The sequence below is a fragment of the Rattus norvegicus genome, chromosome 5 (genome assembly GCF_021556685.1).
Source record: "Rattus norvegicus strain SHRSP/BbbUtx chromosome 5, alternate assembly SHRSP_T2T, whole genome shotgun sequence".
Taxonomy (NCBI): Eukaryota; Metazoa; Chordata; class Mammalia; order Rodentia; family Muridae; genus Rattus; species Rattus norvegicus.
Genome location: NC_141538.1, coordinates 96,924,795 through 96,947,085, shown reverse-complemented (window position 1 = coordinate 96,947,085; position 22,291 = coordinate 96,924,795). Strand labels below are relative to the sequence as shown.

The 22,291-nt window shown below is 37.5% G+C and overlaps 1 protein-coding gene and 1 long non-coding RNA gene across 2 annotated transcripts in view; one reads left to right on the top strand and one right to left on the bottom strand.

Moving 5' to 3' along the window:
* The window catches only part of LOC148005866 (uncharacterized), a 35,902-nt gene extending 24,366 nt beyond the window's left edge, over positions 1-11,536 (bottom strand). Inside the window, exon 1 of the long non-coding RNA XR_015620266.1 lies at positions 11,339-11,536. This is a non-coding gene — a long non-coding RNA (uncharacterized LOC148005866). The remainder of the gene's footprint in view (positions 1-11,338) is intronic.
* Ptprd (protein tyrosine phosphatase, receptor type, D) overlaps positions 1-22,291 on the top strand; it is a 2,326,896-nt gene that overhangs the window by 1,158,304 nt on the left and 1,146,301 nt on the right.

Genomic DNA, 22,291 nt, shown 5'->3' with positions numbered 1-22,291 from the left:
AGAAATAAGTAGCAGTGGGGGACGGGGAACTTGGAGAAGCACTAGGAAGTCCCAGATGCCAAGGAAGCAAGAAGGTCCCAGATGGAATGAAGAAGGCAAGAGCTGAAATCCCCAACAGGAGAGACAGAGGAGACCTGAAGTGACCACCTCCAGTAGACTGACACCCCACACACACAGAGGGATGGCCATCTACCCACCTAAAATGTTTTAACCCAGAATTGTCCCTTGTCAAAATGAAATTCAGGGACAAAAAATGGAACAGAAACTTTAACTTTAAAAACTTGATTCTCGTTCTTTCTGAAGCCATTCAATGTCAGTAGCTCTACAACTAGTGATGGGCTCTTGAAAGGTTTCCCCAGGCCATGTTGGCATGTCCATGGTACTGTCATTGCTCTGCTCTTATTTACATGAACGTATTATTGATATTTCATGGGTGTAGCTTTCTTTTTTTACATTTTAAATTTATTTGATTTATTTAGCTAGCATACATAATACCGGTTTTCTTTCCAAACAAAAACCAATGCTGGCAACCTCATGAATTTGCATGCCCTCTCTACTAAGGCCTGTGCTAACCGTCCCATGTCTTTCCTGTCAGGACACGTGTAACTTTCTTATCACATATAGAAAACACAATTTTGCAGCAGGTGTCCTGATGCTCTGGCTTTTGCAAAATTTTTGCCCCCTCTTCTGAAATGTTCTGTGAGCCTTAATTATAAGACTTGTGTTGCAGATGTAACAATTTTGACCAGGAATGCTGTGATCACTTGTTCTTTGAATTCTGACCAGTGATGGATTTCTGTGATGCTTTCCATTAGCTACCAAAAGAAGCTTCTTGGCTATGGAATGGGAGCTATTCTTTTTTTTTTTTTTTTTATTAACTTGAGTATTTCTTATATACATTTCGAGTGTTATTCCCTTTCCCGGTTTCCGGGCAAACATCCCCCTCCCCCTCCCCTTCTTTATGGGTGTTCCCCTCCCAACCCTCCCCCCATTGCCGCCCTCCCCCCATAGACTAGTTCACTGGGGGTTCAGTCTTAGCAGGACCCAGGGCTTCCCCTTCCACTGGTGCTCTTACTAGGATATTCATTGCTACCTATGGGGTCAGAGTCCAGGGTCAGTCCATGTATAGTCTTTAGGTAGTGGCTTAGTCCCTGGAAGCTCTGGTTGCTTGGCGTTGTTGTACTTTTGGGGTCTCGAGCCCCTTCAAGCTCTTCCAGTTCTTTCTCTGATTCCTTCAATAGGGGACCTATTCTCAGTTCAGTGGTTTGCTGCTGGCATTCGCCTCTGTATTTGCTGTATTCTGGCTGTGTCTCTCAGGAGCGATCTACATCCGGCTCCTGTCGGTCTGCACTTCTTTGCTTCATCCATCTTGTCTAATTGGGTGGCTGTATATGTATGGGCCACATGTGGGGCAGGCTCTGAATGGGTGTTCCTTCAGTCTCTGTTTTAATCTTTGCCTCTCCCTTCCCTGCCAAGGGTATTCTTTTTCCTCATTTAAAGAAGGAGTGAAGCATTCACATTTTGATCATCCGTCTTGAGTTTCGTTTGTTCTAGGGATCTAGGGTAATTCAAGCATTTGGGCTAATAGCCACTTATCAATGAGTGCATACCATGTATGTCTTTCTGTGATTGGGTTGGCTCACTCAGGATGATATTTTCCAGTTCCAACCATTTGCCTACGAATTTCATAAACTCGTTGTTTTTGATAGCTGAGTAATATTCCATTGTGTAGATGTACCACATTTTCTGTATCCATTCCTCTGTTGAAGGGCATCTGGGTTCTTTCCAGCTTCTGGCTATTATAAATAAGGCTGCGATGAACATAGTGGAGCACGTGTCTCTTTTATATGTAGAGGCATCTTTTGGGTATATGCCCAAGAGAGGTATAGCTGGATCCTCAGGCAGTTCAATGTCCAGTTTTCTGAGGAACCTCCAGACTGATTTCCAGAATGGTTTTACCAGTCTGCAATCCCACCAACAATGGAGGAGTGTTCCTCTTTCTCCACATCCTCGCCAGCATCTGCTGTCACCTGAGTTTTTGATCTTAGCCAATCGCACTGGTGTGAGGTGAAATCTCAGGGTTGTTTTGATTTGCATTTCCCTTATGACTAAAGATGTTGAACATTTCTTTAGGTGTTTCTCAGCCTTTCGGCATTCCTCAGCTGTGAATTCTTTGTTTAGCTCTGAACCCCATTTTTAATAGGGTTATTTGTTTCCCTGCGGCCTAACTTCTTGAGTTCTTTGTATATTTTGGATATAAGGCCTCTATCTGTTGTAGGATTGGTAAAGATCTTTTCCCAATCTGTTGGTTGCCGTTTTGTCCTAACCACAGTGTCCTTTGCCTTACAGAAGCTTTGCAGTTTTATGAGATCCCATTTGTCGATTCTTGATCTTAGAGCATAAGCCATTGGTGTTTTGTTCAGGAAATTTTTTCCAGTGCCCATGTGTTCCAGATGCTTCCCTAGTTTTTCTTCTATTAGTTTGAGTGTGTCTGGTTTGATGTGGAGGTCCTTGATCCACTTGGACTTAAGCTTTGTACAGGGTGATAAGCATGGATCGATCTGCATTCTTCTACATGTTGCCCTCCAGTTGAACCAGCACCATTTGCTGAAAATGCTATCTTTTTTCCATTGGATGGTTTTGGCTCCTTTGTCAAAAATCAAGTGACCATAGGTGTGTGGGTTCATTTCTGGGTATTCAATTCTATTCCATTGGTCTATCTGTCTGTCTCTGTACCAATACCATGCAGTTTTTATCACTATTGCTCTGTAATACTGCTTGAGTTCAGGAATGGGAGCTATTCTTATCAGTAGAAAAAAGATAGGGACTGAAAACACAGTGAGAGATTATACTGGCTTAGGAAGGTGGCAGTAGTGTGGACTCCTTAGGTTCCGTGGCCTCTCCAGTCATGGGTAGTTGGCTAGGCTTACAATACCAGACACAATTGCCCTCTAATTAAATGGACTTTAAGTCCAATTAGACAGCTGCTGTTTTTATTACCAAAATGTTTCACCATTTCTGAATGGCTATTTAAACTAAGTTTAATGATCTTGTATATAATTTTTGCATCAAGGTTTCTTGTAAATTTAAAGAGGGTTTTAGGTGTCAATTGTACTTTCAACTTAATTAGGGCAGGTTTTTTTTTTCTTTTTAAATTTTAACAACTCTGTCATTTACTTTCCGTGATCAGTATCTCAGAGAAATTAATACTGTTTTTAGGATCAAAGTGTGATGTCAGAACAGTATGAGTATAGTCTTTCCGCATTTCCTTCACCGTAAATGAAATGCTTCAAGTTGTATTCATGGACCTTTGAATGCAGGCATTTAATTCCTGAGAAATCAATAAAATCGTCATTGTCTGAGTACAGAGAGCAGTAAAAATTGTAAGTGGTAACTCCCAGTATTTTCTAGAAACATTATATGGTGGAAAATAAATCACTCCTAGAGTGCTTTACCATCAAACATTATCATTGCTATTGCTTTTCCTCAGGAAAACAAAACCAAGTTTTATATTTGTAACAGTATATGATATGATAATTTTTCTGTGTCACCAGTTAGGTTTTATCATAAAATTCACATGTAACATATTTTTGTATTACTCATCTGTCTAGCATTGAAATTATATTCAATAGAAAATTCTCATTATATTTACTTAGTATTCAAAACTGTAATTCTTTGCAAGTAATCTGTGTTATTATGTTGTGGGAAATAGAATAATTATACTTTACTTTCCTATTTGACATGGATTCAATTTGCTTAAAATGTTGAATCTAAAGACCCATGGACATTACCGTCACTTACCACTCTTTAGAGTTGCATACTATACTGTTTAGGGTATTGACTGGGTGGTTTAGTTCTGAATGCAGAAAGAAATTAAACATTGTGGCTACATTTGTATCACTTATAAAGTTGGCATAGATATACTAAGTACCTCTTAATTGTGTCTGGAAATTAGAAAACCTGAATATGAAGACTGGTTCTGTGCCTAGGACAATAGCTCATCCAGAAAAAAAAGCATGCTATGTATGTATGCAGTCGGAATTTGATTTTCTGCACCCATGTGGAAATCTGAGACATTGAGTTACAAGTAATTACAGTGCAGGGAAAGCTAGGGGAAAGGGGTCTTCAAGCTGGTAATCCAGACAGTCCACAGGAATTCCAACTGTATTGAAAAACCCTCTCTCAAAAAACAAGGTGGAGAACCAAGTAGAGGAAACTTAGAGCCAACCTCTGTCCACACACACAACCATAAGCGCTCACATAGAAACACACACACATGCGCGCGCACGCACACACACACACACACACACACACACACACACACACACACATGCACGCATACACATGCTCACATATATATACATACAGATACATACCGTGTACCGGTATATACATATGCACATACTACAGAATCAGTTCTGTTATCTGTTCTAATATGTAACTCAGTGATAGGCAGGTACCTAGCATGCATTATATCTTCTATTTGACCCTAAGCACTGAGACAATAGGAAATACTAACTAGTACCTACTATTGGTTTGAGTTCAATTCAGGCTTTATACTAACAACAAGCATCCCATCACTTATAACATATAACAATAAAATGAAATTTTGTTCATCATTCTAATTCACAAATGATATTTGTGTATATGTGTGTGTATGTGTGTGTTTGTGTAAGACTTGTTAATCATTTGTGTGTATGAAACACCATAAATTTACTAGACTTTCTTGTATTCTTACAGAAGTGTATAAGTAATAAATGAAGTTTACGTATGTTCTATAGGCAAGAGGCTAAAAGGATACATGGCTTTTAGGAGCTAGTGTTCGCATATTTTCTATTCCTTCAAGGAATTACATGTAAGTAGCCTGAGTCCTTATCTACGGTTATATTTCTACCCTTGGCTCAGATCACATTCACAGTGACGGGAGTTGATCAGAGACCATTTTCACAGTCTGAAACAGATCCACAGTGAGCTGTGCTGCATTTCACAGGCCAAGCATGTTTTTGTTCCTGAGCTATTTCTAGCATAGCAAACCCTAAGTATTGAAATGCAAGGGTCACCCTTCTAACAGGAGAGGAATTCTTTACCGATACAATTCTTTGAAGCTTTGTTATTATTTCATCTTACCATCACCCATTACATTATACCCAATAAATATCATTAACATTTTTAAAATCTTAGATACAAGAGAGAAAAAGAGTCAATGTGGGGTCAGAATTGGCTGTCAAACTTGGCCCTAAAACAAGATATGGTTTTACTATATTATATTTGCATTTTATGTAACCTTTGTCCTCACTCTTTGTATTTTCAAAATGCAAGTTGGTTGAACAAATTAGAATTTGTCTTCAAAGCACTTAGATTTATAACTGGTGCATATTCTGTCTTTTTAGCATTATTAAATATTTGCTTTAACTATTGCATTTAGTCTTTTGTTGTTTACCATAAAACTTCCCAGAAAGTTAGATTCCTAAACATTATAGAAGTCTGTAGAATTGGGGTGTATTTAAACTTTATAATATTTATCTAAAGCAAATTCACAAGATTAAACACCAGTGCTTTATATGATTATGTGGAGGTTTTAAAAAAATGACTCCCATATGCTCATGTTTGTGTGCTTGGTCCCCAGTTGTTAGAATTGTTTATGAAATATTAGAGAGTGTAACCTTTTTGGAGAAGGAATATCACTGGTGCTAGGCTTGGAAGTTTCAAAAGACTCATGCCAGTCCTCAAGTGCTCTCTTTTACACTACTTGTGGATCAAGAAGTGAACTTTGAGCTATCACTATCACGATGCCTTTACCCTATCATCCTATTGCCCTCTGAAACCTTAGGGCAGTTTACTGTATTCTTTTATAAGCTGCCTTAGTCATGGTTTATTACAGCAATAAAAAATAACTAAGACAGATATTAATCCAGGTAGTTAACAGTACAAACCTTATCAATCATAGAGAGGCTTGACTGTGTTTTGACTGTTTATTATTATCATATCCATTTACCCATTCATTGTTCATAAAAAAATCTAAATTATTTGAAGCAGTTGAATCAAACACAATAATAGTAAATGGATAATTCCTAATGGTTTTAGAAACACCCCCCCACACACACACACATACACACACAATGTAAATGTTATGTTTCTATTGTTGTTGTAGTTTATTAAATCTGGGTAACCTTCGAAAGTGGTACAGATAAGTTTACACATGAAATTTGTGACACCTAGTTATTACAGAGGAAAGGATCAAATACAGCCTATGGGTCATCAGGGCAAAGGATTGTGTTCTTCGTCCTGAACTGCTTGTTTCATTTGGAAAGTAAATGTGTAATGACATCAAATGTTTGTGATGACAACCCTGTATGGCATTCATTACTTTGTCACTGTCAATATTATGATGTTGTGACCTAATTTTATCAAAACAACTAAGACTCAGGACTAAGTACTAAGTGCATGCAGAAGATCATGAGAAAACCCCATAGGCATGCCAGCTCTTTCTCCTGTTGATAACTCTCCTGGACAACTTTGAGCCCCAGAACCCAAAACTTTGAAACCAAGATGAGACAAAGTCATTCATAATTGACATGAAAAGCAGGGGATGGGGATTTAGCTCAGTGGTAGAGCGCTTGACTAGCAAGTGCAAGGCCCTGGGTTTGGTCCCCAGCTCCGAAAAAAGAAGAAAAGAAAACAAAAGAAAAGAAAAGGAAAGAAAAGAAAAGAAAAGAATACCTGTATGTGAACAGTCTCAGATTTAAAAGCTCAACTTGCTGCCCCTTTCCTCCTGACGAGATGAACATACCTTGCTCTGTGGACTGAGCTAGTCTCAATTTCATTTCCACCCAGATTAATTACTAATGGTTCTTCTTTTACTATCAGGAAATCCAAGTTGGTACTTTTATCTCGGATATCTATAAACAGCTGCTGTTAATCTCAACACGGTGTCTGCATAAATCCAAACTAAGGCTTGTTGGTCATAGGCTCATCAAAGCTGAGGTTACCATGCAAAAGTATTAATAATTTACCCTGAAGTTACAATAAAGTTACTTGTCTCAGAGGACAAGGCAAAACTGTTAAATATGGCTTTTCTAAGTTTGAATAGTATCTCTTCAGCAAACCAGAACCTCCTACCATAAATTCATACTGAGTCAAGTCTGAGGGCAAATAAACCCTTTCTTGCATGACTTCGAAATAATGGCGAAAAGGCTGATCAAAAATCAGTGACTATAATTGCTTTCTCTACTTCTATAAAATGGCAAACTATCATCAGCACATTAACCTTTTATGAGCAAACTAAGGCTTACAAATCTATAGATTATTCCAAAGGCTGCATGTGCACAGGGGAATAAAGCTAAAGTAGCATGTCTACTATCAACCAGCCTCTTGCCAAGTTCATAGAGATACACAAACTGAAATGAGGTTCACTGACATAACCTCTACTCTCAGTTATTCCTTTATATGTCACCTCACTCATTTTTTCTAAATATGGACTATAATAGTTAACTGTTCTAAATACTTTCTTATATGCTACCAGTGTTCTCCAAATGAATAAGATGCTGGCTTGATCAGTTCAACTATGAAATTCAGATTTTTAAAAAGAGGGTGTGGGTAGAATGGATGAAAGCTTTCCTTTGTAAATTATTACTTTCCTCAACTTCCCATAAGAGAAATATATGCAGAGAGGTTTTCACATGTTAAGAGATGATCATGGAATGAGGATTCTGTCACGGTTGCTACCTTCATGTAGCATAGGTACTTCTGTGACTCTAGACTGTTTCTCTTTAAAAGAAGGTTTGAAAATGTATGTGTTCTGTTACTTTTTTGTGATACAAATTCGGCTACATGATTTTCATAAATCGTACTGTGGACATATATGCAAATATAACATATTTCTTTTTATCACATTTCTTTAAAATATTTCACATAAATGCTAATCCTTTTTTCATTTATTTGGTTTTTTGCTTGAAAATACTGGAAATTAAATTCAGCTTTCTCCATGCTTTGGAAATATACTCTCAGTGAGCTATACTCCCTGTCCAGAAATGACAATTTTAGAGTGTTAAATTACCACAATGAAGGTTACGGTACACATCTCATGATGTCTACCTTTTGGGGACGCTCTATCTAAGTGTTAATCCAGAAGAAGGAAATCAAGACTTGGGAAATGAGGAAAGGCTAACACTGAATCCTGGTACCTATGGCTGACCCAATTAACCCATTATGTATGAAGCTAACTAGAATCCAAATTTATAACCAATGATTCTTAGTTATCTAAGTAAGATATCAAGCTTCATCCATCTTGTCTAATTGGATGCATTCACATTTTGATCATCCGTCTTGAGTTTCATTTGTTCTAGGCATCTAGGGTAATTCAAACATTTGGGCTAATAGCCACTTATCAATGAGTGCATACCATGTGTGTTTTTCTGTGATTGGGTTACCTCACTCAGGAGCCAGATGTAGATCTCTCCCGAGAGACACAGCCAGAATACAGCAAACACAGAGGCGAATGCCAGCAGCAAACCACTGAACTGAGAATAGGACCCCCGTTGAAGGAATCAGAGAAAGAACTGGAAGAGCTTGAAGGGGCTCGAGACCCCATAGGTACAACAATGCCAAGCAACCAGAGCTTCCAGGGACTAAGCCACTACCTAAAGACTATACATGGACTGACCCTGGACTCTGACCTCATAGGTAGCAATAAATAGCCTAGTAAGAGCACCAGTGGAAGGGGAAGCCCTGGGTCCTGCTAAGACTGAACCCCCAGTGAACTAGATTGTTGGGGGGAGGGCGGCAAGGGGGGGAGGATGAGGAGGGGAACGCCCATAAAGAAGGGGAGGGGGGAGAGGGATGTTTGCCTGGAAACCGGGAAAGGGAATAACACTCGAAATGTATATAAGAAATACTCAAGTTAATAATAATAATAATAAAAAAGAATTCTCACTAAAAAGATATCAAGCACAAATATGTGCTCCCAGTTACAGAAATGAATGCAGAAAAAAAGTAAGCGATGCAGGACTCACAGTTATTGAGTAGTTTTGTCCGGTGATTTAGTGTATGAAATTTGATAAAGGGGATGATCATTTCCTTATATGAAATATATTATATTCCAGATGCAATGAATTGTAGTTTTTGTGTTATTATCACTCTTGTTTATCTTCTTTAGACATTGAAGAAGTAAATTGGTAAATATAAACTCTATATTAGAGTATATGGAAAATAAGTTAAGAAAATAAATGCCTTAAGTTGAGTGTATCAGCAGTTTGAAATCAAGTCTGTATTTCACCTATGTTGTCTAATCTAATTTTTCCATTCTTATAAAAGTAGGCTGGACAAAAGGGGTAAAATACCACCTATAATATAACAGTTTAAGACTATAAGCTTTTTATGAGCCTTTGCATTCCTGAAGCAAAACTGAGTAAAAGTAAGGTGCCTTAAAGTAATTAGTAAAATGATCTCTAGCACTAATTCCTCCGTAAAAACTGATCACAGATAGGATTACTCAAATTTATGAATCACCATGTAGTTTATATGAAAGCATGTTTTTCCTTAAAAGACTATCGGTACTTACAGAGAGCTCCACACTGAGCAACTAATCTTAAGGGGCTATAACAATATTGTGAGATTGGGAGTGGATAAATATTAGAAAGGGACACATTGTGATCATCATGTAGAATTTAAGAATAAATGTATCATCTATTTTTTTAATTGGGGAGCACTGCAGTAGAATAAAATTTTAATTAAATCTAAGAACAAATCACTTATGTCTGCCCCACTATGTCAGACACAAGGTAGTTGATACATACTCGTGTGTGTGTGTGTGTGTGTGTGTGTGTGTGTGTGTGTGTAGTTTATGGAGCTTTCCGGTAAGTGTAATATATTTTTCATTTGTGAGAAATAGGATTTTTGAAGCAATGCTGTAGTAGAAAACATCATTAGAGTGTAAATCTCAAGACATACTTGTCACTTTAAAACATAAAATATGACAGTTTAAATGCTTAACACTTAAAGTCTGACTGCCATACTGCTAACTGAATAAAAAGAATTTTGCATGAAATATAGATTGCACATGCTATCATGAGGTCTAATAGAAAATGGTGTCCCAGATGCACTGACTTTTTCAGAACAAGTACATGGAAGCAATCCATTTTGTATAGTTAAATCTTAAACAATCTGAAACTAATAAAATTAGAAAAGTTGATCAGAAATACAGGACCTTTGAATAAAGATAATTGTAAAATATAGCCATTTTGGCATTTCTTTTTATTGTAGTTCATTTCTATTTAAGGAATACATTCTTTCATATTAATTTCAGATAATTTCATTCTTTTTCTTTGACATGAGAAGAGTATTGATTTAGGTAAAATGTCAACAATTCTATCATTTGAAATTGAGGTCTTCAAAATCTGCTTAGTTGTCAATGAAATATGATGAGCCTATAAACTAGGGGCTCTATGAGCAATGTCCTGAGGCCATAATGACCGTGCTAATCCATCCCCAAAGATGCCTCCTTTTTTCATTTGGTTTTAATGACTATTAATATGTAGATACACAGTCTATTTATCCCCAATTTGAGCCAGCTTGTGAATTAAAACACATATGGTGAAGACATGTTGTTTTCTGAATACAAGGTATATAGGCTCAAAAGCATAGAAACACCAAACAAAACATGTTTGATGCTATAAAAAATAATTGGCTGTAAATCTCATATCAGACCATGAAAATTGCACAGAAGAAGGTCATATATGTTGTAGAAATAGACAACTCACCCACTTCTCTATGAGAGAGAGAGACAAAGAGAGGGTCAGATCAGCTCAGCACAGTTCTAGATTCCAATCTTACAAATATTTGTGAAAGGAAAGTTGGCCTCATGAACTTGTAAGCCTTTGAAAGATAATGGCAACTTCTCATTGATCCCTGTCTCTCTAAATGAATTGCACATTAAACTAATGAGTATTTATTTTCCATCCTGACCAGCCCAATCTATCTGATGATTTACCAGGATAGAGAAGAAAGCAGCTGTATCTGCTCGTCTTTGATTCAAAGGTTTTTATATGAAAATTAATAATTTAATTTTTTTACATCAGATTCACAATGTTGACAAAATCTACAGCATTTACAGATTTACAGTCTACTATGGAACTCAAGGAGACTTATGAAGCCTTTTCATCCTATTTTATCTTTTTATGGTTTCCTGATCAAGATTTTTTTCATTTTTTGTTTTTTTTAATTAGTTTTATTTTTCTGCCCAACTCCTCTACTTCTGATCCTTCCCTATCATCAACTCTTTCCCCATTTCTATTCCCTTTATCCTCAGAGAAGGTGACGTCTTCCATGGATACCAACATACCTTGGCATTTCAGGTTTTAGTAGAATTAAGTCTTTCTTCTTCTACTGAGTCTAGACAAAGCAGCCCCATTAGAAGAAAGAGTTCAAAAGACAGTCAGCAGTGTCAGCCTGTGCTCTAATTTTTAAAGTTCCCACATAAAGAATAAGCTATATCTGTTACATAGGTGTATGGTGCCGAGGCCCATCCCACGCATGCTCTTTGGTTGGTATACCGTTCGGTCTCTGTGAGCTCATAAAGCTAGTTGATTCTATAATTTTCCTTTGGTGTCCTTGGCCCATCTGGCTCCTTCAATCCTTCCTACCCCTCTTCCACAGGAATAACCAAGATCCACTTAATGTTTGATAGTGGGTCTCTACATCAGTTTCCACCAATTGCTGGATGACGATGACAGTTATGTTAGGTTCTTGTCTACCAGTATGCAGAATATCATTACTAGTGTCAGGGTGGGCTCCCTCTCATGGCATGGGTCTCAAGTTAGGCCAGTCATTGGTTAGCCAATCCTTCAAGTTTTGCTCGATCTTTTATCTCGGAACATCTTGTAGGCAGGGCAAATTGTATGTGTAAGGTTTTGTGGCTGGGTTAGTGTCCCAATTTCTCCATTGGAAGTCTTGCCTGGTTCCAGCTGTCTTCACTAGGGTCACCCTTATAGATTCCTGAATTGTTTCTTTTGTAATGACAACGAATTTGTGTTCTCTTTCCTGGGGAAGACTGACTCTCCAACTCCAGGCTTTCTCAGTTGCCGATAGTTCTTTATATCAGGTTGAGGTCTTGTGGGCTTTTCCCCATTCACGCTGGCACGGTTTTGGGTGATATTTAGACCAACATGTTGGTGACACTTTATGTGTGTAACTTCTAATATTATGTAAGCACGGCACCTAAGATTTGGTTGTGGACCTCTCCATCTGTTTCTATCAACTGCTAGGGAAGCCTCTCAGAAAACAGTTTTATTAGGTTCCTGTGGGCAAGTATAGAATATTATTAATAGTGCAAGGGGTGGGCTCTTTCTTATGCCATGGGTCTCAAGGTAGGCCAGGCATTGGTCGGCAATTCCCTCAATTTCTGCTCCACCTTTATCCCTGCATATCTAGTAGGCAGAATATATTGAAGAACAAAAGTTTTGTGGTGGATTGTCATCTTACCACATAACAGGGGTGGCCATTTCAAGTTTGAAATGCCCTGTTGCTAAGAGTTTTAGCTACAGTCCCTTTCATAGGTTCCTAGGAATTTCCCTTTTCCAAGGTTTCTAATTCATCCCAGAGATCTCACCCTCAATCCTAGTTCTCACACAAAGTTGTTTCTCCCTCACTTCTTAAAACTTCCTGTTCCTTTCCCCACCGCCTCTCCCACGCACTCTAGATGTCTATTTTATTGTGCCTTTAGTTTCTCCTTGTTACTTAGCTACATTGGGTCTAGCTTTGGAGCATGGTTATTCTGTACTTTATGACTAAAATCCACTTACACATGAACACATACCATGTGTGCTTTTCTGAGTTTGGGTTTACTATACTCGGGATAATATTTTCTAGTTCCACTCATTTGCCTGCAAATTTCATGATGGCATTATTTTTTTAATATTTGAATAGTATTACATTGTGTTACTGTAACATAATTTCATTATTCATTCTTCAGTTGAAGGATATATGTATATATATATATATTGTTTTCAGTTTCTGCTAATTCATAATCGAGCTGCTATAAACATGATCCTCTCATTAGATGCTCACAAAGCCCTTTACAAAATCTAATGCCCTTCCATGACAAAAACAGTTTTGAAGAGATCACGGGTATAAGACCCATACTTAAAAACAATATATAGCAAGCCGATAGCCAACATCAAATTAAATGGAGAGAAAAATTTAAAGCCATTACACTAAGATCAGGGAAAAGACAAGCTGCTACACTACAGAGATAATAAAAACTACATGGTATTGGCATAAAAACAGGTTGATCAATGTAATAGAATCAAAGATCTAGAAATAAACCCACATACCTTTGGTTTCTGAAAAAGAAGCTAAAACTATATGATAGAACCCAATGAGGCAAGCATGTAAATTTCCTGGAGATGGACCAGTGTTTTGCATGGCTGTAATGACTTCATCTCAGGATTGCCTCTTGATGTTGATATGCCTTTCCTGTCACTATTACACACTCTAATGATTCTTGGGAATCAGCTCATCATATTAGGCACATGTTCTGCAGATCAACATAAAAATGGACTATCCTGAATTAATACTGTTTAGATGAAATTATTACTACATAGCATTCCTGATTTGATTCAAATAATTTTAAGAAGAATGTTTCAGGAGATATTTTAGCTGTTTTGCAAGAAAGACATCATAAAGTTAGAATCAAGAATGGCATGTGCCCCCTTTCATAGAATAGTGAGTAAAGACTGCATAATAGGATTACAAGGAGCTTTCATAAATCGCATCCAGAAGAGAAACAGGATTGGGAAGCATTTGTGATTAAGGAAAAGCATTCGTTCTATGTCAGGTCCAAGGATGAAGCCGCAGGTATTCTCTATGATCAAACAGGGTCATGTGAAACTGTTGGTTTGAACTCACAACGAGTTTATAGAATGACACATTGCTTTCAACTTCTTATGGACATCCTTTGGTAAATCCACATTTGTGTCATATTTTATCTATAAAGTGATTTTTTAAAGATCATTTTTCTAAGAAGGTATGAAAAGGCCAGAGGAAAATAATAAAGTATGGCTATTGAACCTTTGCTCTACCAACAAATATATATATATATATATATATATATATATATATATATATATATATATATATACACACACACACACACACACACACACACACACACACACACACACACACACACACGGGCTAGCAAGGGACCCTTGAGTCAAAGAGAAAACTAAACCTTTTTTCTTATTTCCCTGCTGCTATCAGAAGGAGTTAAATTGTCAGAATCTAGCACTTTTGTCCCCATGACAGCAGCATTAAAGAAAGAGTTAAATTGCCTAAAGTAAGCAGCTTTGGCCCTGATCTCTGACTCCATGCCTCTTTTCACTGCTTTGCTTGGGGAAGTTGATGCCAAGCTGGCTCCTGGCAGCTGTACTATGGGAAAAGGAAAACATCTTCAACAATGATGCTGGTCTCACAGGATGCCTGCATGTAGAAAATGCAAATAGATCCATATTTATCACCCTGCACAAAACCCAAGTCCACATGGATCAAAGAACTTAACACAAAACCAAATATACTAAATCTGATAGAAAGTAAAGTGTGGTATAGCCTTGAACACATAGGTAGAGGAAACAACTTCCTGCACAGAAAACTGACAGCTCAGGCATGAAGACTACCAATTAATAGATTGGAGTTCACAAAACTGAAAATCTTCTATAAAGCAAAGGTCACTGTCACTAAGACAAAACAATAGCCAACAGAATGAGAAAAGATCTTCGTCAACCCTATATTGGACAGAGGGTTGATACATATCAAGAAATTAGACACAAATAACTCAACTGAAAAAATGGGGTACACAGTTAACAGAATTCTTGAGAGGAATCTCTAATGGCTGAGAAGCAAGTAATAAAATGTTTAACATTCCTAGTTATCAGGGAAATGCAAATCAAAGTGACTCCAAGTTCCATCTAAACCCCATCAGAATGGATAAGATCAAAATCTCAAGAGAGCACACGCTGGTAAGGATGTGGAGCAAGGGGACGACTACTCCATTGCTGGTGGCATTGCCAATGTGTAGAGCCAATCTGAAACTCAAGGTGGGTGGCAGTTTTTTACATAACTGGGAATAGTTCTACCTCAAGACCTAGTTATACCACTCCTAGGCCTATCCCCACATCACCCCACCCACCCATAATGCTCCACTATACCACAAAGACACTTGTTCACCTATGAAGAAGTTGTGGCATACTTTTACCTTAAACTGGAGTCAAGTGTTTGCAGGACAGGAGTCTTTTTTTTTTTTAACTTTTGTAAGTGCTATTTTTTTCCTTTTTTTCTTTTTAAATTTATTTAATACTTTTTTTATTAACTTGAGTATTTCTTATATACATTTCGAGTGTTATTCCCTTTCCCGGTATCCGGGCAAACATCCCCCTCCCCCCCTCCCCTTCCTTATGTGTTCCCCTCCCAACCCTCCCCCCATTGCCGCCCTCCCCCCACCAGTCTAGTTCACTGGGGGTTCAGTCTTAGCAGGACCCAGGGCTTCCCCTTCCACTGGTGCTCTTACTAGGATATTCATTGCTACCTATGAGGTCAGAGTCCAGGGTCAGTCCATGTATAGTCTTTAGGTAGTGGCTTAGTCCCTGGAAGCTCTGGTTGCTTGGCATTGTTGTAATTCCACAACATTTATAACTATCCACACAAAATTACACACTCTCTTTCTACTCCATCGACTAACAGAAACTAACTTTATTTGGCATCTGTCATTAATAAAATGTTTTAAGCTATAATGATGGTTTTAAAAGGTAGGCAGGAGAGATGGTTCAACAAACCCAGATTGGTTATTCTTGTTCAAAACAATCCTGTCATGGAACTCAAATAATAAAATGACATTGCAAATGCTTTCTGATTTTATTCCATCCAATAGGTATAGGATGGTATAGGACACACACAAAATTTACATTTTTCTATTAGATTTAAAAGTTAAGAAGCTGTGAATGATGTATTATATGTATTAACTATGCTTAATATATTTATGTTTACATAAAACAATGTATCTAATATATTTTCATTTTTACTTGTATATTTTAAAATAGGGTTATTTTCTCACAGTGTCTTCAAAAGCTGTACTAACTTACTCCAAAGTACACCAGCATCTGAATCTTCATTGTCCAAATTAATTGGTTAAAGGAAAAATAATACTGTAGTTTTCTTAACAAATGTAGAAGAAGCAACATGTAGGGGCATATTTTAATGACCTAAAAAGGACATAATTATGAAATCAAATAATGACTAATTAATGTAATGCAATACTTTTATCCAATTTTACATCAGATAATGTGTCAATGGCAGATCATGAATATTGTTAAAAAGAAAATTAATCAAAAGAACCAAGATGAATTATATTTGTCAACAAAAAATAATAAACAGCCATAAATAAATGTGTCAGACCATATACAGGATCTTAAAAAGGAGACAATCATTAGGTCCATATTTACTGAATCATTAGTGTGCATAGTTCTGTTTGTTTACACAGGCATGTGAAAACTCAGTAGAGAACATACATATCAAAATAAAAAGCAATAAGGAAATGCTATCAAATTTGCAACAGGATTTTTTTTTCGATTTTGAAAATGTAATTCTAAAATTTAATTATAAGATCAAAATAGCCAACAGATCACCAAAGACTATGTTGTTTGAAACCAAGATATTCTTTTATCGCTGCACCCTTTTTCTATCCTTCCACTCCTTACACTGTTTGTAATCCCTACAAATTACTGGTGGACATTTGCTAGTGTCAAACTATAATAATGAAAGAAAACATCATAATGCTCATGGTACTGTGTCTTGTTCTGAAGAAGACCATGCACTGTTACTATATTAGAACCTAATTCTCCCTTTGAGTTCTAATGTGTTTATTTTTTATTCTTTAAGATGAGTGCTCACACTGTTAGGTACATGCAGATTTATAACAGTTTCAACTTTTTGTTCAATTGATGATTTGATTTTTTACCTCTTCACAGTTTTATTTTCATCTTAAAAAATGTCAATAGTTCTATTCTTACTAGGTTTAAGTTTCTGTTCATTTGAAACAGCATTTTTCCATCCTTTTATTTTCTTTCTTTGGGCATTTTTACTGGTAAAGTGACCTTGTAGGACAGCATCCTCTTACTACCTTTAAAAGTAAGGTGCCGTGGTACAGCCCTATAGTTCCAGGACTTCAGAAACCGAAGAGAACTGGGTGTTCAGAGTTGGAAACAATCTGAGATACTTAGCAATCTGTAGGAAAGGCAGGGTTACAGAGTGGAGCCCTGACTCTAAAAATAAAATCAGCACACATATATATATTCACCCACTTTTCATGTAATAGTATAATTTAGGCATAAATAGTCAAATGTTATGATACTAAGAGATTATTATTTCACTGATTTTTGTTCTAATAATTTTGAATATTTTGATTCCTTTCTTCTATTTATGGCTTTGTGTAGTTTGATAACATATACTATAAGCGACTCTTGGCTTTTGTTGTTGTTGTTGTTGTTGTTTGTTGTTGTTGTTCTGGATTTGGGAATGCACTCTGATACCAGGACTTCCATCTTCATTATGTCAGTTTTAATATTTTAGAAGAAGTTTTCCCCTCCCTGTTGGAAGGATAGCTTAGTCCACAGTAATCTTGTTTGGCAGTTATTTTCTTTGGGAGCTTGAAAAATAACACCCTTCCATCTTGACTTATCCTGTATCAGCGAAGGAGTTATGTTAGTCTAAAAGGCATATTTTAAATGGAGACTCCTGTTTCTCTTTCATTGATTTAAATTTTTCTTTGCCTTGTGCTTTTAGTAGTTTGACTACAATACATGAAGCCACAGATCTTGATTATGTCTTCTTGAGATATGATAAGCCATCTATACACAGATATTTTTACAAAGGTTAGGAAACTTTTCTGCTACTGGATCATTGGCAGGAGTTTTATGTTCTTAACATTTATCTGCTCTCCTTCAGGTGCTCTAAAGGTGTGGAGTTTTGCTCTTGTAATATCACCCACAGGCTCTGAATATTCCATTTTACTCATTCACATTTGTAGGCTATTTCATCGTTATGTATGTGTATCTGTGAGTGTACGCCCCGTGTGTGTAATTGTACAGTGGAAGACAGAGCAGTGTGAGATCTCCTGGGGCTAGAGTTACAGGTGGTTGGGATCCACTGGAAATGGTTAGGCACTGGGAACCAAACTCCTCTAATATAGCTGTAAGTACTATTAATACTGTCTGAACCATCTCTACATTTCTTATTTATTTACTTACTCATTTCCTTCCTTCCTTCCTTCCTTCCTTCCTTCCTTCCTTCCATATTCATAGATATAGTATAACTATCTGTTCTGGAACTTACTGGGTAGACCAGACTGGCCTAGAACTCTCAACAAACTCTGCCTCTTCACTCAATGATAAGATTAAATATTACACTATTATGCCTGTCTTTTGTTGAGTTACATTATAATCATTCTTTTGAATTCTATCACAAGAATTTCCTCACTTTCAGGGTCTCTGTAACCTCTAGCTACAGACATATATTGTTTGAGAGACACTGTTTTATCTTGTTTTCATTTATTTTATATTGTGATGATATTTTCATAGCCGTGAAGATTACATACTAACTGCTCTTTATTATGAAATTTATGGCTCAGTGCGTCAGTTTGGTGTATGTGGCTGGCCTTTCCTGCAGTTAGAAACTAGAGCAAACTTTGTGTGGCACCTGCAGCTGTGACTAATATCTTTGAGTATTGTGTATGTCATGGCAGAGTCAGAGGTCCCACTGAAAGTGTGAGGCATACAAAAGTGGTGACATTTCAGCCAGGTATAGCTCAGAAAGCAACAGGTGTGGGGTGTTCACTGATGGCCTCTATCCCGTGACAGGCACATCGTTCATTTTTATTAATATTAGCCCCGCAACAAAAGGGCATACGGCACTCTATCCTCAACAGTAGCCATGGGACTGTGGCTTTCACCTTCAGTCTCTGATATTGGTCAAAACGCTGCACATGGAAAGGTATCGGTGAAAAGTAAATCACAACTACACCATTCACAGTTAGTCCAAACAGCACTATCTACTTTGGTAGAAGTGAGAAAGCAGAGATTAAATAGCTGGACTGTCAGGAAAAAAATCTTGTCTTCCCTACTGCCACTTCAGTGACAATGTCCACCTAACGAGTGAGACTTCAGGTTAGGCAAATGAACACTTATAGACTATTGGCTACATAAACTCAAGATCAAGGTGTAGGGTCATTGTAGGGTCATCTTTGCACTGCAAACATTTCTGCAGTCAGGGCTGCAGTTATGTTCTTGCTCTATTAATCACAAGCAACCGAATAACAGAAACTGTGGCGGCACCTGCCTTCAGCCCCAGTACTAGCAGACATTCACATTGGGCTGGCCACAGCCTGAATGAGCTACACTAGTTCATCAGGTCAGTCTCCATCAGTCTCTGCCTTGTCTTAATATTGTCTTCCATAGAACAGAGAAGGCTTAGGTCATATTCCCTCTACTGAAACAGATAGGGTTGAGAAGAAAGCTGTTTCCAAAGTTAGAATAGTGAAAGACTCATGAAATTCAAGAAATGGGAATATTCAGGGAATGGAAATAGTGATAGAGTAACCCAATTCCAGAAATAGCTTTCTTCTCAAGATGGCTCCTAGATATAACATCCCTAGGGCAGGACACTGATGGAAGATAATGTGAGATCTGTTCCAAAGGAAGCTTAGTGTACATAGTGCAGGCTTACTCAAGCCTATGAGAATGGCAAATTTTTCCAGTAGTCAAGACAGCTAGCGCCCACAGAGACAGCTGCAGATTCACCTTTGCCCTTCAAAGAAAAGAGCACTCTACCTCCATGGAGGGGGCAACTAGGATATCATGTTTCCTTTACTATGTTGCTGGTGTCCCCAGTTTTTGTGTTTTCTTTCATCCATTTCTCGTATTTTCCTTTGATCATTTACTTCGAGATATATTATAGTCCTGTATCTTGGTGTCCTCTAAACCGCACAGGATATGAGGACTGGCACTTTTTCTTTTCTTTCTTTCTTTTTTTTTTTCCTGAGCTGGGGACCGAACCCAGGGCCTTGCGCTTGCTAGGCAATTGTTCTACCGCTGAGCTAAATCCCCAACCCCGAGGACTGGCACTTTTATTCATCCAAATTTGAGCTTCAGTGTGCCTCATTCTTGTCTATCATTCTTACAAAATGTCATCTTGCTTATGCTCAGGAAGGCTTTACAGTGTTGTTTATGCCTAGGAAGGGCATTTCAAGAACAGTTTCCCATCTGAAGAGCAAATTCTGTTGTTGTTATTATTGTGGTTGTTGTTGTTGCTGCTGCTGCTGTTTTGTTTTTTTTTTTTTTAATTTTAACAACTTTGAACATTTGTGAATTTGGAAGATAAATTGGATCCTCTGGCAATGTAAGAACTTTCCTTGACTTCCTGATAATCACTAAAGTCATTTGCAGCTTGTTTACCTCTATATTTTCGTCTTAGAATCTAAGAAACAGATAACAGAATAGGTCATAGAAGGAAATAAGTTTAGAAGCTAGTGGCTACCTGTTATGGATAGAAGTTCTCTATAGTAAGTGATACTTTTATAAATGTTACAGAAAACACCATTTAGAATTAGCAAGATGTAATCACCTCACAAGATACCTAGATTTATTATGTTCATGATGTGCATAGCAATTTTATGTAGATGGCTGGATACACATTTTCAGTTAACAGCTAATAAAATAGCCAAAAACACAGAGAAGTACAGTTTGCATTCCACCACTTAGAACCCTCGAATAGTGCAAGAGTAGGTTTTTTTAAAGGTAAGAAATTGGTTGAAAAAAAAAAGAATGTGTTCTGTAGATTGATTTTGAATTTCACTAGTTACTGTGGTCCTGTGTAGAAATCACCTAATAGGATATAAATGGTTGTCCATTGCAGAGGTGATCAGATAAGAGGTAGAGTAACATGGTGGGTTTTGTAGATTGAAGCAATAAAGCATATGGAGAAGCACATACCTGTTCATTTGGACTTGGGGTTTCTCATGCAGGTGGTATAAACATAGAGAAACATAATCATAAGGGCTGGCTGTTAGGCAAAATTTAATAGCTTTATTTTTGTACATCAATGCAATAACATTTGCAAGGCTGATAAAAGAAGGAAATAAAAGCCGGCTCTAAGAGAATTCATCAAAATCTGTTTTATGTTTGGTTTTGATTGTGACGTTTCCATCTTCTCTAAGACTATTAAGAAAGTAGATGATAGAAAAGTGACTATTTACCCCCAGGTTCAAATCCTGATCATTTACTATGTCCGTGTAGATGTGTGTATTTGTATATATGTTAGCCATCTATTTTCTTTCTCCCACTGAGGAAGGGGGGAAGACAGAGACAGAGAGACAGAGAGAGAAGGAGAGAGACTGAGAGACAGAGACAGAGAGAGACAGAGACAAAGACAGAGACGGAGGGAAGAGGGGTATGGGAGAGAGAATACTCTTTCTTTTGCCCATCTCTCAAGCAAAAGAAAGAAAAGCATGCATCACAGAATGAAAGAAGTCTGGGTTTAGAGACAGAACCTCTGTTTGCTCTTTGTTGCTGTGACCATTGCTGTTATTTGCCTTTTTAATTTTAAGCTTCAAAGATTCAGTGGTGCTTTACTGCCTGATTATTAAAGCACATTTTCAAAGAAATGTTCTTCTAATCCCTCAGCCAAATCGTCTTACAATTGTGAGAGCCAAGGTAGAAAGATGAATTAATTCCAGTACCTGTGAATCAATCCAAGGGGGTCATGAGTGTCTTTGTTCCTATTTAATCGTTGGGAAACTAGATGCCAGAAACAATACTACTTCTGTTTTAGTAGTCAGTTCCTGAAAGCATAGTGTCTGGAAATCATACTTAAATCTCTTAGTTTGCACGAGGGATCACACAGAAAATAGATGCAGTCATTCTTTTATCTTTGCTGGGAAACAGCTGACGAGCACTGAAGGGAAAAGGAGGGTGTCTATAAAGGGAACACACAGGCAACCTTTGTGAAGCAGAATCTCCAATCCCGCTTACTATCTGCTCAAGATGTGCTAGACTTGAAGGAGAAGATTCTGTGGTTTTTTTTTTTTTTATTGGTGTGTGTTGACAAATGTTGAAAGGATGCTGCATGTAGGCACAATAGAACACAGGAAGACGTGTATGGCTGTTAATGCAAGGGAGCAAACTGTAAGGCAGTCAGGCAACAGAAGGAAACCATGGAAGGGCCAGTGTATGGTTTTTCATCTGTTTTATGG